Raw genomic sequence first — 15,798 nt, 5'->3', positions numbered from 1 at the left:
CATCGTCATTGCGGAGGGCGGCGTTGCGTTTTGGGTTTGGGTTGAGGAGATGTAGAGAGAGAGAGAGAGCACGCGATTGCGTTACAGATATTGAAGATCCTGCGTTTGAGCGCACGCAACAACATCCGTGAAAGGTTCCATCTGGACCGAATGTTCCGAAAGTGACATTATTTATTTGCATTTCATCGGCTTAAGCGTACGATCGATCGAGGTTATGTTTTTCCTTTCAATGCCGTTGCTCAAGCGGGTTAAGGGAGAGGCATTGCCACACGCCGCACTAATGCGAATTGCGCACGGGGTTTTGGGGTGATGATGATGATGATGAAATTCGGTAATTTTAGAGTATGCATTTCCCCGCTGGGTAGCTAATGGGCATTGGGAAGATGACTACACATCAGCGCGTGTGAGAGTGAACTGATTTATTTCGCTCTTAATCGAGCGTGTCCAAATGAGGGAACTGTTCTTGATGCTGTTTCTTTTCCAGCCGAGCGGATTAAGTACGTGGTGGGAAGCATTCCAAGGACAGCGTTTGGACCACATTCTAGCGCATGTGGGACGACTCGTACAGCTTGCGTTGGGAAAGTTAAAGAAACAAAAACCCCTGGGGACGAAAGTGATTTTCCAAAAAGGAACATATGTTGACATAAGTTGTACACGTTGATTTTTTGTCACACTCTCCACCTTACCGAAAATGAGCCGCACGTCGTCGTGCATGAAAACGGGACCGGGGTTGGAAATTAATATTTGCATTTAATGAAGTTGTCGCCCAACACGTCCCAACATGGGCGGGCAGGACGGCGCCTTCTGCACATGCACAATGAACTGATCATGCGAGATGGAGCGGCCGGCAGTGAATCATTCTCCAAGCCCTCAAGGGTGGTGCAACATGATACGCTCTGCTGGTGTGGCGGAGCAAAAGCGGAAAGCGGATAAATGATAAAGTTGCTGACGCGTGTATGTGAAGATGGATGCCTCTGTCTTGGGAGTGTACTTGTGCGTTTTTTATTCGCCTGTTCCTACCACTCAGAGAGTCAACTTCGTGTGAACTCCTCGTTTTTGCCCTTTTCTGCCCGATTGGAGCAAGAAGTAGCAAGTTTTTGTGCTGAACTTCCTCTCCCGGGGTATCATTGTGCATGTTCTGCGCGAGGCAGCAGTGCTGACGTTGACGTTGTCGGGCGCAGGGAAGCAAACCATCCCGAGACGATGCATAGATAAGGTAATGGAGATGTCCACCGGTCGGTGAGATGATGCATTCGATAGCAAAAAGGTCACCAAGCTGGAAAGGCGGAGCGTTTTTGTGCAGGGAGAGCAAGTATTATGACATGCCCGGATGCAGTCCGGGCTAATTGAACACTTATCGTCTCGCTTGACACTATCATCCGCCATGATGTTTTTACTATTTTGTTAGCTCAATCTGTCAAAAAACCGCAGTATTTAATAAACGATCCACAATAAGACTAAACAGACCTAATGGGAACGTGCGCTGAGCCTAGTCGCTGGAGCAAATAAATCTACAAATCCCGCCATGCAATTAAATTATGCGCAAAAACACCACACCCCGGTTGCCGTGCCACAACAGCAGCACACACGGCATGCGGCAGCAGCAGCAGCTCGTGCATGTCTAATTTGTGAGTGTTTTGTTTACACGATAAATTAAGCTGCCCCCGGGTTTTGGCTTAAAAATAGCTTCACTTTTGCGTGCCGTTCGTCGTCTCAGCGCCTTTAGCGTCCACTAATCATGCATACAAAGCCACACATAAATAAAACCCGAAAATCGCATTACAGTGTTGGGGAGAGGCACCCCTTAAAACACTGGCCAGCAGGCAACAAACCATGAAGGTGTCAGATTGCGTGTGAGTTCCCCTTGTCAGATGTTAACTTGTTGCGCTTTAATTCGCACACGTTTGATAGAGGGGGTGGAAAAGGAAGGATGGATCGGCAAAAAAAAGGAAGCCTTTGCCGGCTGCCCAATGATGTTTTACGATGCTTTAAAATGCTAGTCGAAACGGGGAAAACAAAGTGCACAAAATCAACCAAAAACCACTCAATTCTGTCGCGATGGCATCGATTTCGCATCAAAGATTCCGTTTGCTGCGAACCGGGGGGTAACATACGATACGCGCGAAGGTCGGCCACAAACCGGCGGGAAACGGGACAACCACATACAGACACTTAAGAAAACGCACCGAAGCTGAAAAGCGATTTTAAAAGCGTTACGCGACCAAACCGCGGTTCGGTGCGGACCGGTGCGCGGTCGTCTCGTAAACCACCTGTCTTGAGCGCGGCGCTTAACATAAGCCACCCAAAACCCTTTCCATTCCTCGACCCCCGTTGTTCCTGTTTCTACATTTTATGTGACTGGTGTTTCGCGTCGGCACTTAATTAGTGTGGTCCGTGGTGTCGCACGGGCGACGAACGCGAATGACGGCAAATCGCGCAATTCACTTGTGCCGCGCGGGACGGAACTGCTGAGTGTGAGTGAAAAAAAACACTCACACACACCCATACACACATATAATCGAGGTGGAGGGAAAGGGTTAATTAGGAGGAATGCTTTTTATTTTAATGTTTAATTTGTCCCGGCAATGGGCGACGGGACCAGCGGGACAGGATGAAAATAGTTCATTGAATTCAATGAGCAGGCGAAACAGCATTTGAATGAGGATGGGATGGGGAAAGCGGAATTCCAAAGCAGTGGGGGAAAAAAGGGTGGGCAATACAAATTTTTAGCTTCGCAAATGACGATATAAACGGGTGACAGCCGAAAGATGCTTCTTTGCGTTTTATCGCACCCACAAATCGAGCAAAAAAAGCAAATTCACAAAAAAACGAATAAAATATACAAATACGGAGATTGCGATCATAAAACCGCGCGCGTGATAGTGGACCGAAATTCCGAAATGATTTATTTAAATGTATTCACCTTCCACTTAACCAGTTGGCGCGGTTTTTTTAGTAAAATAATAATAATAATAATAAACCACGCACGCAAAGAAGCAAGCAAAGCACTGTTTTATCGGAAACGCAGCATCATACGAAAACACAATGCTGCGCCTAATTGACTGTTTGGCTTTCACGTGAAAGGCGAATCTCTCGTCCGCCCCGGTGGATGTCGTCTCCTACGGACAAACGTGTGTACCAAACGACACGGGACTCTAACAATGGTGCGCATTAAATTGATCAATATTGAAACAGTTGAAAGCCACACTGGACCGGCGACCCACCGGCGGGATGTTTGACTTCCGACTTCTGAAGCTGAAGCACTGTTTGATGGCCAGTTATCACCTGCACTTCTTTGCCGGAGGGTACGATCAACGGAAGAAGGTTCTTTCTTCTATTTGTTCAGTTTTATTTTCCCCTTCTGTGTAAAGTGTAATGAGTGTTTGCTACCGTGTTTTTTTACTCCTTTCGAGAACGAGAAGTGTGAAAAGGTAACGGTGAAGTGAACGGATACTTTAATGGACGCTTTTCTTTAAACTCAAATTAAACACAATTAAACACACGATTGGGAATGGTCGTCTTCCGGTCGACAGTCATTTGGAGATCGGGAGTTATTTTTCCCGAAAAAGGAGTTTCATCATATTATTGTCTCACGCTATTACCTCATATCCCCACTGGCGGTATCCTGGATCGAAGGACACCATGCCGGTATCGATCGTGTAGATCGCGCTCATCGACAGAGGCCTCAGCCTCGGGCGCTTTTCCCGCGGATACATTCCTCGTCCGCACTTTTAAACACTTTTCAATACACAACCGCTATTTCACAAACGATTGTTGACTTATGTTGCGCAATCGAGCGAAAGGTTTTGAACTGCACTTGAACTGCACCACTATTACACCACGAGAATTTAATCGCGTGGGAAAACCCCTGTGTGTGGGCACTTCTAAAACCCACAGCTTTAACCCTGTTCTACAGAGGCTAGTAGCAGTAACTTGTTAGGATAAATAGGAACACCTTCACACACTTTGCTAGCACGAGAAACAACAAAATTTTGGCACGGCACCGGTAAAGGAGCTCTAAGACCTACACACATGCACACACCGTCTCCGTCGAACGCGTCGTCGGCAACTGGACGCAAAGGATGGCATCCGAAAACGACCCGGACGATGGCTCTGGTGTGGCTCTGGTTGCGCACCCGAAAAGTCCCTCCGCTCGCGCTCTCCTACTCCCGCTCTCAAGGTGACCAAGTGTGCAAAAGAAGTTCATCGAATTTTCTGGACCCCTGTTCGGTCCCGCCATTCACTTTTCCGTGTGTGTGTTGTGTGTTGGAGTGTTTTTATTGTAGCCACCACCGTGGCCAGCACCACCCCCCCCCCCCCCAGCTCCTTTTGTAACTCTCTTTTCCTTTTGGGTCGCAGATTCTTGTGCACGTGGCCACAGGAAAGAGAGACAGGTAAGTGGAGCCGTTCCGTCCCAAGATTTATGCTCCCGCGTCGACCGAGAGCGAGTTTACCATTTTGTCGCGTACCATCAGATCAGAGGCATGCAAAAGTTTGGTGTTGTTGGACAAACTTTGGCGGTTTTTTTGTTTTTGGTTTTGGTTTTTGTCCCCAAAAACTCCTCAGCACCGGTAGTGTGCTGTGTGCTACGGAAGATTTTATTTACACACTCATTTAACCGACCCAAGGTGACCAAGAGGTTGGTTGTGTGGGAAGATAAAATTTCCCTCCGCAAGCTTTCAACCTGCCCTGCTGTCCTGCGTTTGTAGCTGTGGGCTTTGAAGACGTTGCGAACTCCGTGAGCAGTGTCATGGCTCGTGTCGTGTGCTATTAGATGCTTCACATCCTCACCATTGATCCAATGCCTCAACTTTGAGAAGATTAATTTCCCAACATGTCTCAACCAACGCGCAATCCAGCGTACGAGATGAATATATGCGAGTAAGAGGCAACCGCGATTAACTTATCGTTTCTTAACGCAATTTGGGCCCCAGGAACGCGTCGTTCCAAGCGTTAAGCTCTCGCAAATCGAAGGCTTCAGCTCGACGGATTGATTTAATCGAGCCGGCTACCGGATATATCATGGAGAGATGGCGGTGGAGAGCAAATTTGGAGATAGGAGCGCTTGCCCCTTTTCCTTCCTTGCTTTCTATTGCATTTAGCGAATGTTGCCGCAGAAGAGGAGAATGGTTCGTTATCCCTTTTTTTCCTGTCAGTGTTGTTACTGTTGTGTGGACAGGTTTTTCGGCAATCCTGTTTCGGTTTCAGCACTGATTGGGGGTGTTTTGTACATCTCCCCACTGCCCCCTTTTGGGGTTTGCACACACCATTGCGGGCTATCAATTTAAGGGGCACGCTGTATATTTGGAGTCGTGAAAGAAAACAGGTTTATTGAATTTTTCGGTCGTGGCTGATGCAATTTAATGCAAAAGAAACAAAAAACACAAACCACAGGAAACAAATAAAAAACAGTAACACCATATCGTAGAGGTCGTTTGAACGATGAAGGTTGTTTGTTTCAGGTGGAATTCATTCTGGATGGCGGGATTGGCTCTTTCTTTTTGGTTCACCAAAAAACGGTTCCTATTTTGGGGCAGAGTGACTTTCTCTCTAACTTCAATCAACTTCGGAACTATGGGGAAATTCTTTTCTCCCGATTTTATTTATATTCCGACTCCTTGCGCAATCACACGTTGCTTTTATCCGGTTAATTTATGTTCAATCTTCCCTCGGGCGGGACATGTGCATGAGTTTGTGGCATGATCATACACCCTAAAGGAGAATCGAACTGTTGCCATTTGAGATGGGCTGTAAATCACGCGAAAAGAAACCTGAAATAATTATAAATATCTCAATATAGTGCCATAAAGACGATGGTGTGTGTGTGCGCTCACCTCCATTAGTGTGGTGGATATAAAGAAGAAGGTTGACATCGATCATGTTGGAAGAGAGGAGGCAAAGCTTAAATTACACTGTGAGTTGTATAAGCCTGATGCTTAATTGTATTACGATTGTCTTTCTCGTCCAAAATTAAGTTGTTACTGGAAGAGCTTCAAACGGAACACCTCGGATGCTGTGTTGAGCAGAGATCGGAATCTGGACGAGTAACTCAATTAAAATAGTTGAATTAGAATTTCGAATGGAAATCTGCCTTCATTTGAAATGAAGAGCTGCTTTTAACCAGGAATTACTCAACCGACGCTTCTGGGCAAATGATGATGCTCTATGAGCTAAAACTGAGCTCCTATGATCACCATTCCATAATGATCTTCAAAGCTTCTACGAAAAACAAAAAAAAAACACAAAAAACTACTCATTCCGCGCCCATTTTGCACACGACCATGTTCCAAGTGATAAAATTTGCCTAAGCTTCCCTTAACCGCTACGAACCAAACGTCGCATCTCCAGCGTAACACAAAAACTCAAACTGATTGAAATGCTTTGCAACTTTAGCATCTTCTTAAACCATAGTTAGTATTCGACTCTGGGTTTCTTCCACCCGTCCAGCACGCTTGCTGTGGAGTAAAGTGGATTTTAGCATTAATGCGTACATTAGAGCCGCGGCGTGCTTTGCTCCACTGTGAAGCGTTGGGCAAGGTTAGGTTTGATTGGTTGAGCGTCCTAGCAAATGCCTGAGACCGGAGCAGAGTCCACTGTCAGCAGTCTGGGTGAAAAAGACGCACAAACCGGTCGAAAAATACCTTAACCGGGGTGGAGAGGTTGGGAAGCCGTTTAGATAGTCAAACTTGAAGACGTCCGTGTTGGACTTACACGTACGGTCACCCTGTTTATGGTGAACCGTTGTGGCAGATTCCATCTGAAACCAGCACCGAAAAAAAACCTGTTTGTTTTTCGCTATTCCAACGACACCCCGTGCCGATTGGTTGACGCTCCATATGCTCATCTCTGGTTTGGAATTTTTCATTCAAATTGACCAGATCGTGTAGACTGTTCGAGAGAATAGTAGGAAGCTGCGGTCCGACCGACCTGTCACCACCAGCGCTCGTTAGTCGTGGGTTTACGAGAAGGTGTTAACATGGCGATGATTCATATAATAATGGCACAATTTGTCGTGTTCACTCGATCCGCGCTCAACCTTTCGGCAGGTTTATGGCATTAATATTTGCCTATGAATCGCTTCTGTGTTATGTCAGTTCAGAAATTTGAATCACAAAGCAAGATATTCAATATTAGCTTTGCTTTTTTGTCTGTGTGAATTAATAAAGATATCGATTCGGGGGAGACTTTCAAAACTGCCCTTAACATCAGTGGATGCTCGTTGGAGTATGCGCACCTTGTCGTTTTACTCATTTCTCAAAGCTATTCCTGGTCGTTTGCCTAAAACTTGTCCAATCGCTAACACTTGATTAACATCCGTAAAGAATACAGCAACTCCTCCCTGTTCCCACACACCACTGACCTCTCAGAAAACAAGCAAACAACCAAAAATAGGACAACAAAACACGACCCCGACCTAGGTTCCGTCAGTGGCCGTGCCATGCCACCGTCCACGGCAAGCAGAGCTTGTCCAAAGCCACTCAGCCGCTGGTTTCGCGCTGGAATGCTTTACTGAAATCAGAAATCCAATTCCGCCACGCTGCCAAACTTCAATCCAGCCGGAAAATGCGTCAATTAGTAGCCTGGTCACGTCCCTGGCCTGGGTCTGTAGCGATCCGGGTTCCAGGACACGGCTCACAAACACAGTCACACACATGTGTTCTTCGTCTGTTACCTCATACACCTGCGCTGCACTGGTGTACAACTGGTGTGCGCTTGGAATTTAGAATTCATTTCGATACCTTTCGCTATACCTGTGCTGTCACGCTGGCCAGAGGGATAGATTTTCCATCTTTCATCACCTCTCCCTCTCCTCTTGCATGTCACCATGAAAGGTTAAGTAGAGGGCAGCCAAAGGGGACAGATATTAAACCAGGCAAGTGGAGACGGGGACACATTATAGTGGACGGACCGAAGTAAAAGGTCGAAATCAAAGGTCGTACTCTGTTCTCCGGTCCTCCGGTTTGACGTTCTGGTAGCACAATACAGGGAGTCCCCAGCGCCTCTCTTTCTCTCTCTCTCCCTCTTTCTGTTCTGTCGAGAGTGCCGTTAAACATCCGGAATTGATTCGTGAACGTGATAAGTTTCGATAAGCAGATCGGTGCACCACGGTGGGCTTGGCTTGTAGCGAGCCAGAACAGAACAAGCAGCAGCAACGTCGAAGGGTAACTGAAGGGACTGCTAATCGTGTAAAGGAGGAGATAAAGCGGCGAACGTGTCAGTTTGGGGTGGCGCTATTGATTTTGAATAGCAACCATACGGTGCATCATGTGCATGTGGCGCGGCTTGGGCTGGGACGACAGGGACCAGAGCCTATTTGCCTGTCGGTCGGTGGATTCAGTCGATTGTAAATTACCTTATCGGTGGCATTGGGTAGTCTATAGTGCGGTCTGATTCATACCCATAATGGTATGTGATAGAGTTTTATTTGCAAAATGTGCCACAAGCTTGTTTAAAACCTACATTCTTTGCTCACAAGGGTAGACAAAAGTGGAATCATCGAAATCGATTTTTTCTCATATTCATTCATGTTTTATATTCCTGGATTATTTGTATTTGTTCTATTCATGTTCATTTGATTAGCTGTATTATGTCATATTGTTAATGACTGTTAAACCTATTTGACTAAATACTTAAATTGAGGGTTTTACGGTTTCAAGTTCAAGATTTTTATTTGTTTTTTTTATGTATTTTTGCATTTGGCAGCTGGATATTTAGACGCTGTTGCTAAATTTTGCCTGTGCAGAATACCCATCATTGCCTTAAGGGTAATTCTTGATATTATGTCTCTATGTATGCCACTAAGGCACCATATTTTCAAACATTTTTACTAAATCTTTGACTGTACTTTATAGATTCATTGAAAATACTATAGATACGTTAAAGGCAATATTTGTTGCATCCTTTCAAAAACTTGGGCCATATATCCAAACATTGATGCCTTAATGGCAAAATTAGATACTCGTAAAAAAACCCTGGTTGACTTAAGGGCAAAATGTAGCACCAACAACTAAATAGAATCCAATTTTCAATAAATGTGTACCTTTTCCTATATTTTTAGCTTTAAAAATGTGAGAATGACATTTGACTTTGAATAGCTCTAGTATGTTTATGTCATGTCCAGTATAGTGTACATTGTCAATAGAAGGTTAAAAACTGTGTAAACGCTAAACGAGCCAAGAATACTAATGTTTAGTGACGTAGGTTGCAAAGCTGTGTTTTATTATTAAACATGAAAAACCACTCATTTTTAACCACTGTTATCGAACAATAAGATAATTTACCACACGTTTACCGTTGGCTGTTGGATATCCCACCAAACGACATGAAAGGAAACTATTATTATACTATTATTTCACTAAAACTGTATGATTAGATCTCTCCCGAGATCGCTTGTCAACGACAGTACGGCGACGAACCTCCTCCAGCAGAATGTTAAATTGTTTCCCTTTGATTTGATGCTAATGAGCTAAACTGAACATTGCCATATTTAGCTGCTCGGTTACCCCAAACCATCTCTGGGAGCAAAAAGCAAAAGACACTTTTCAAAATTGGTATTTTCTACCCCCATCGGTTCAATATGGAGATAGGAGAAGAGACAAACACATATCACCCAAGAGAGATATGTGCTGCACGTGCCGTTCGATGGAATTTCCCAGTTTAACATAAAATAATATTGCACATCGCGCCGGGTTGCACACGTTTGAAAGAATACCGCCAAGATGAAGCTTTCTCAAACAGACCACACACACACACATACATACACATTTGTCCTCCTTCCATCGACCTTTACCGAGTGCCGTGCTTTCGGGAGGCGCCCTCGTTCGTTCGTTGATCATATTTGCGCGAGCCTTACCAGTCGGCGTAATAGAAAAGAAATCCGTGCGTATCATCCTATCGGGCTGGAGTTTGATTTTTAATAAAACAAAATAAGACACGAAAGCCCGCTTGATAACGCCACCATCAAACGGCGGTAGGATCAGGGGCTGTCACGGGCCAATCGCGGGAATCACGTACATGTCGCGGCGTTCTGCACAGCAGCGGCCTGCGGATGGTGATGTTGATTATGATGCCGCCGGTACAACTGACGGTAGTACAGTCCCGATCGACCTCCGGGGGAGCGGGCCGGCACGAAAACGCCAGATGTCAAGGGTACGTTTATTTGGTTCTTTTCTTGACTCTTTTCTCTGTGGCGAGGCCTCAGAGAGCGTGTGCCTTGGCGGTGAAAGCTGCAGTAACAGCCAAACAAAAAAGGCAACGTTCCTTACCGGTTCGGTTACGAGCACGGCCAAAGAACCTGTGACTGTCAGCATAAATATGTTTATGCTGATCCGAGATACACAGATGCATATAGCTGGTTAATGCATGTGTGGCGCACGGATCCCGCACGTTTGCCGTTGGTTTGCTGCTGCTGCCCGTTCGGGTTCGTGTCGTATCGATGTTCGTCGATAGCGTTTCGGATGTGTTTGTTTGTTTGTTTGGGCTTCTCTCCACTACTCGGTACCTCATAAAATGGTTTAGTTCATAATCGTTCAAGGGAAGGAGGAGAAAGGACAGAGCAAAAGGGAGGGAAACGCTCTTCTCGCACTTTGGGCACGGACAGCGGCGCAACACTTGTCAGGCGCATACGCAAATGTGTGACATTCGATTTCCACCGTTCGTTGCGTGATCGGCAAGTGCGCTTCAGGTTTTTAATAGGTCAAGCGGCGCATTTCCCTCTTTCAAAGCTTTGCTTCACTTTCTAGAAGCGCAATATACTTTCCAGATTCAACATGATTTAGATGTCAACATACAGAGCACACAACATCTGCTAGTACAGCACTTGCACAGATGTTTATGCTTTTTGGACGAATAAATCAAAACGGGGTTTGATAAAGCAAAGCCGGAATTGATAATCTAAGCAAAAGAGCAAACGGATCAAAGGTTACCGTTTGTTCTTTCGGTAGCTTTGCAAAGGGGAACATTGACCTTGTAAATTCAATTATAATACAGAGTTGTTTCTTTTTGCCTCCTTGCTTCCTTTTTTAATTGATAAGAAATGATAATAAAAAATATATTTTTAAGTCGATTTGCAGTGTTAATTTCGTTTCAAGCGTTGAATTTATGTTCAGAGTAAAATCAAGTGATAATGACATTTTGAATCTTTTTTTATTTTGATTGTTTTTTAAATTGTACGTTAAATAATTAAAACATTTTGATTGAAAAACAAAACTATATTAGTATTTGTAATAAAAAAGGGAAGCATTCCCTTTAAAGATCACTTAAAATTCATGATCAGCAAGTTTACCGGCGTTCTCAAGGCTCGGTCTCAGACTGCCCAGACTTGTTGCGATTCTTTCCCGCCCACCCTTTCAACATGTGATATGCAAATAAGTGCATACATCTCCATAAACCATGTTTGCTGGCTTCGTGCTTTTTGCAATTGTCACGCCATACAATCACACGTAGAACACCCTTAAGATTGCTCCATTAGCTACCGTGTCCTTGACTGCCTGGAGTCTGACACCTGGACAGCGCACCACCAGGCCCATTTCCGGGTATAATGTGGCTGCTACAGCTGTCATCGCTGCATTAAATACTGCCCCGCCGTGATAATGTGACAACCGTGTGTGTGGAAGGGAAAACGTTTGGTCGACGTTTATTGCAACACCCTCTCTCCACGTGGTGTTTGCGCAAAACGGAGAGAGACTGCGCGCAAAAAAAAAGGCGCACCATAAAAAGATGACAAAGCTGTGGCACAACCATTGCCAAGGGCGTACGCAGTCGTCAGCCCGCGAGTGTGTGACGAGTTTGAAATAAATTTGTAACATGAGGGCAATATTTTACAGCTTTCCCCCGCGCTTCCTACAGCATGATCGCAACATGATCACATTACACTGCTCAAGCGTAGGTTGTAAAGCAAGAATCTTCTCCCCTCCATAACGATCCTCATTTTCAACGGGTCTGTTGCGCTTCCCACCACCATCACCACCACCAAAAATGGACGCTTATTCAAGCCGATGATATTATTTACGATGCGTACTGGGCGCTGTGCATCAATTTTCCGTCCCGAACAAATCATCGGCACGCACGATCAGCAGGACGCACGCACGAGCGCTCTAAAGTGCGATATTCCGTGCTGTAAAGCGAGCGCAAATCTCTAGTGGTGGCGGGCGCAAGATTTACGACGATGCGCTGTAAACAAACCAATTTGTGGCAATAAACGCGCTCTTTCCCTTCGCACCCTCCGGGGGTGGTCTAATAGCCCAGTGTTAGAAGAAGAAGTTGCTCGGGTAATACACATTATCGGGCGATATGGTTGAGTGACGACGACGACGACGACGACGACGAGGACGGGCTAGTCTATCAAGCTAGAAACTATCAAAATGGGTCACAAATCCAGCCAACCACCCTCCAAAATTGCGGTGTGGGGGAAGCGTCCAATCCGATGCGTGTGAGCGCCCACTCACATGTGTCGTTTTTGGTGCTTTTGCTTTGTGCATTGCAATTGGGGCTAGCATATCGCAGGATCGCATAAAAAAGTGGATCGACTGGTTTTAGTGCACGGTTTTCGGTCGCTGCGTTCGCGTCGAGTATCCCAGGGGTTGTGTGTGTGTGTGTGTGTATGGTAGGATAACCAGCTGATTATAAGGTCATAAACGTTGAACTTGAGCAGCAGCAGCAGCATACAACCATAAACAAAAGCAGGGGGAAGGAAACAAATCAACTAAAGTGTGACAACGCGCAAGCCCTTAACGCGACGTCATCAGCACGAGCACGAGGGAAAAGGCAGCAGGGTGGAGTTAATAAGTTATTGGTGTTTACAGGGCGATTTTCAATGGCGAAGCCAACGAGTTTTTTTTTATGTTGAGCGCTAAAGTGCTTACTGTGCATTTTATAAACATCATTTGTACATTTAAATTATATTTAGTTTTGTTCGCTGCAAAGCATTTCCCGTTTTCCGAGCACCTTTAGCAACTTGTTGGCTTATGCTTTCCCTCATGTCCACCGTCGATCCACAGTCGTGATCCAGTTTTGTGATAAGCGTCGGCACGCTAATGGATCATGCGAAAACTCGGCACGCCATTGTTAAACTCGCTCTTCAGGCGGGCGGGCAGAGTGCATCTTGGCGGAATCGCCAAGGATCTCTCTGGCCGACCTGAAAGTACAGCGCCTAGCCCGCCAGCGACAATCGGACGTGTATAATGAACAAATAATGGAAATCTAATTATGACCAGTGCATTAAATGTGGGAAAGAAGCAGCCAAGAAGAGGAAAGGGAAAAAAACTCCACCAGTATTGCGCTTAGCTGGTAGATTTAGCAACGCTTTGATTATTTTACTTGCCTTTAAACACATATACAAGAGGGAGGGCAAACAAGCACAGGAGGTCGTCTTTGCTTATCGTTTGCTAAAACAAAACACAGCAAAAAGAAAAAAACCCAGTGTTTAACCCGTGGTTTTGCGGTGTCCTGTTCGCTGGCAAGTGTCGTTTTGTAGCGTAAATTATGTTTTGCTCTGGTTTTTTTGTTTGCTGTATTGCCTTTCCCTAACACACTTGGGGTAGATGGCAAACATTTATCGCAAAACTGGCACAGCTGGCTGCACAACGGCGGGCGGGTACAATGATCTTGCTGCGATCTTGCAGCTATATTTAGAAGAGGCGTTTGTGAATGAGTTGAGGGAGGAGACGACTACAAAAACGAGTAGTCTTGTTGGGTGGGCTTTTTATCATAATCATTGTTTGTCTGCGTGCGTGCTGCCAGCTCAAAACATCACTATGGAACGCATGGTAATTGGTTTCTGTTGGTTTTGGCTTATGTGCGCCTGCAGTACAACAGGCAGCTGCCTCCAGCAGTGTGTGGACTATTTCCTATTGGATAGAGTTTCTACATGCTTCAAGGCAACTTTATCTTGCGTTTTCCATCTCAATCAATACCACGAGAAAATTTGTCCAACAGGACACGATCATTGGCTGATCAATCAAGGTGGATTCAATTTGCCTTCGATTCAAACCCAAGCCGTGTAAAAGGCAGCCTTTCCCCGTTCCCTGTTTTCAGCCAGATAGCGAACGAAACATGATACTGCATTCGCTGCAGTCGATGGAAGTGTCTGTGGGTTTGTTTGTGATTAAATCAACGTACGATCACCCTCTTGATCATTCACGATTGCACATCCACGGTGCCATGAATTATGTGGCCCGTGAAATCGTGTCAAATTAAGAACCCCCGTTTGGATCTGGCATCCCCCCGTTTCCCAACCACTGGGACTGCCAACCAAGTTGGAAGATGGCGCAATGCCGATGCGTTCGAAATATGTTAATCAGCAACAGAGCCCGATGCAGTGCCCAGTGCGTTGTGTTTCTGTTCTTGTTGCGTGGGTCTCTCCACACTGCACATCAGGCATGGTGTATGTAGATGGGATTCGAGAAGGGAAAATCGGTAGAGGATTGTCGAACAAGCGGGGGAAGATGCGACACGGCCCGTGTACATGTACGAGCCGATGATGATGATGATGTTCTAATGTCGTTACGGGTCCGGTTGTAAATTTTGAATCGCATTCATATTTTATTCAACCTCCCCAATGATGAATGGGCGCGGTCTACGATTGTCTGAGGAAAGGGACGCTGAGGGAGCAGGTTGTTCCTAGAGATGCGCAGTAAAATATACCCCGCTCGTTTGTAGGTTGATTTGATTGTCGGCTTTTGGTGCGGTGGTGGGTGAGATAGGTGACAGTAATAGATTGGCATGATAAAAATCACATTACGTGGGCTTTCGAGCAACCAGGGCCGACCGACCGAGTGCCGCCGCAGGAAGGCTGGCTTCAACGTTTTTATGAGAGCTGGTGCATGTTTGCATAAATTTCGACCGAAATGGCTTCATTTTCGTCAATAAAATAATCCAATTATGTTCCAATCGGTTCCAAGCCGCGTTTATCTGATTCGGCTGGTCGGTTGTCCTTGCTGGTGCATTTATGTATAGAAAATCAGTCATTTCCAATACAAAAAGAACCACTTAAAGGAAGATCAATGTTCCACTTTTCATTCCACAAATTTCCCGTGCCACCAGCACAAGGGTCATTTGCATCCAGTGTTCGTGCGGTAATCAACATATGCTCCACAACATGCACGCTGTCTCCGGCCTGTCCGGCCAGTGTGCGTGTTCGTGATTTCGCTAAATTAGTTCCCCATAAGAACGGTTTGGTCGGTCGAAAATGATGGGATGACGGCGGTGACTTAATTTGAAGGCAATTTTTGCCACCCCTTTCCCCAAATATGGGACGGATTTCGTGCGGTAACCTGCTGTGCGTGCGTAGCATACGGCAGAGCATAAATCGCACTTCATCATCAGCCGACAGGGTGATTTGATTGCTTGTGTGTGTATGTTTTTTTTTGTTCGTTTGTTATCCATGTTCTTTTTCATTTGCATGTTTTTTTCTTCGTGTAGCAATTCTTATTCTATAAATCGCAGTTCGTCGTGTTGTTGTCAATTTATGCGAAATCGAAAAAGGAAAATGTTAACAAGCGATCGAACAGGTATCGACTGTGATTGAAGTTTGTTGTTTTCTGTTGCGTGTTTGGAATTTAATGGAAGGTTTTAAGGGATAATGTTATTCTTATGCTGCTAAAATAATTTTTGTTTCATATGAATGTTGCTCCCACATTGATTGTGAAATAAAGACGTGTTAAATGAGAAACGTAAACATTTACCTATTTCGTCACAAATTCCACACGATCGCTCATATGCTGCTGCGTTAATAAATTAACCTCCGGTTCGGTTCGGCACCAGGGCGGGAGCCTCGTTGGCGGTGGCCCATAAAACTAC

General features: G+C 45.4%; 1 protein-coding gene across 1 annotated transcript in view; it reads right to left on the bottom strand.

The window, feature by feature from the left end:
* Nucleotides 1-15,798, bottom strand: part of LOC120958176 (uncharacterized) — a 102,855-nt gene that overhangs the window by 38,752 nt on the left and 48,305 nt on the right. The gene's annotated exons all lie outside the window — the stretch shown is intronic.

The sequence above is a fragment of the Anopheles coluzzii genome, chromosome 3, assembly GCF_943734685.1.
Source record: "Anopheles coluzzii chromosome 3, AcolN3, whole genome shotgun sequence".
Taxonomy (NCBI): domain Eukaryota; kingdom Metazoa; phylum Arthropoda; class Insecta; order Diptera; family Culicidae; genus Anopheles; species Anopheles coluzzii.
Note: the sequence above shows the minus strand (reverse complement) of the source record. Positions and strands in the feature narration are given on the sequence as shown.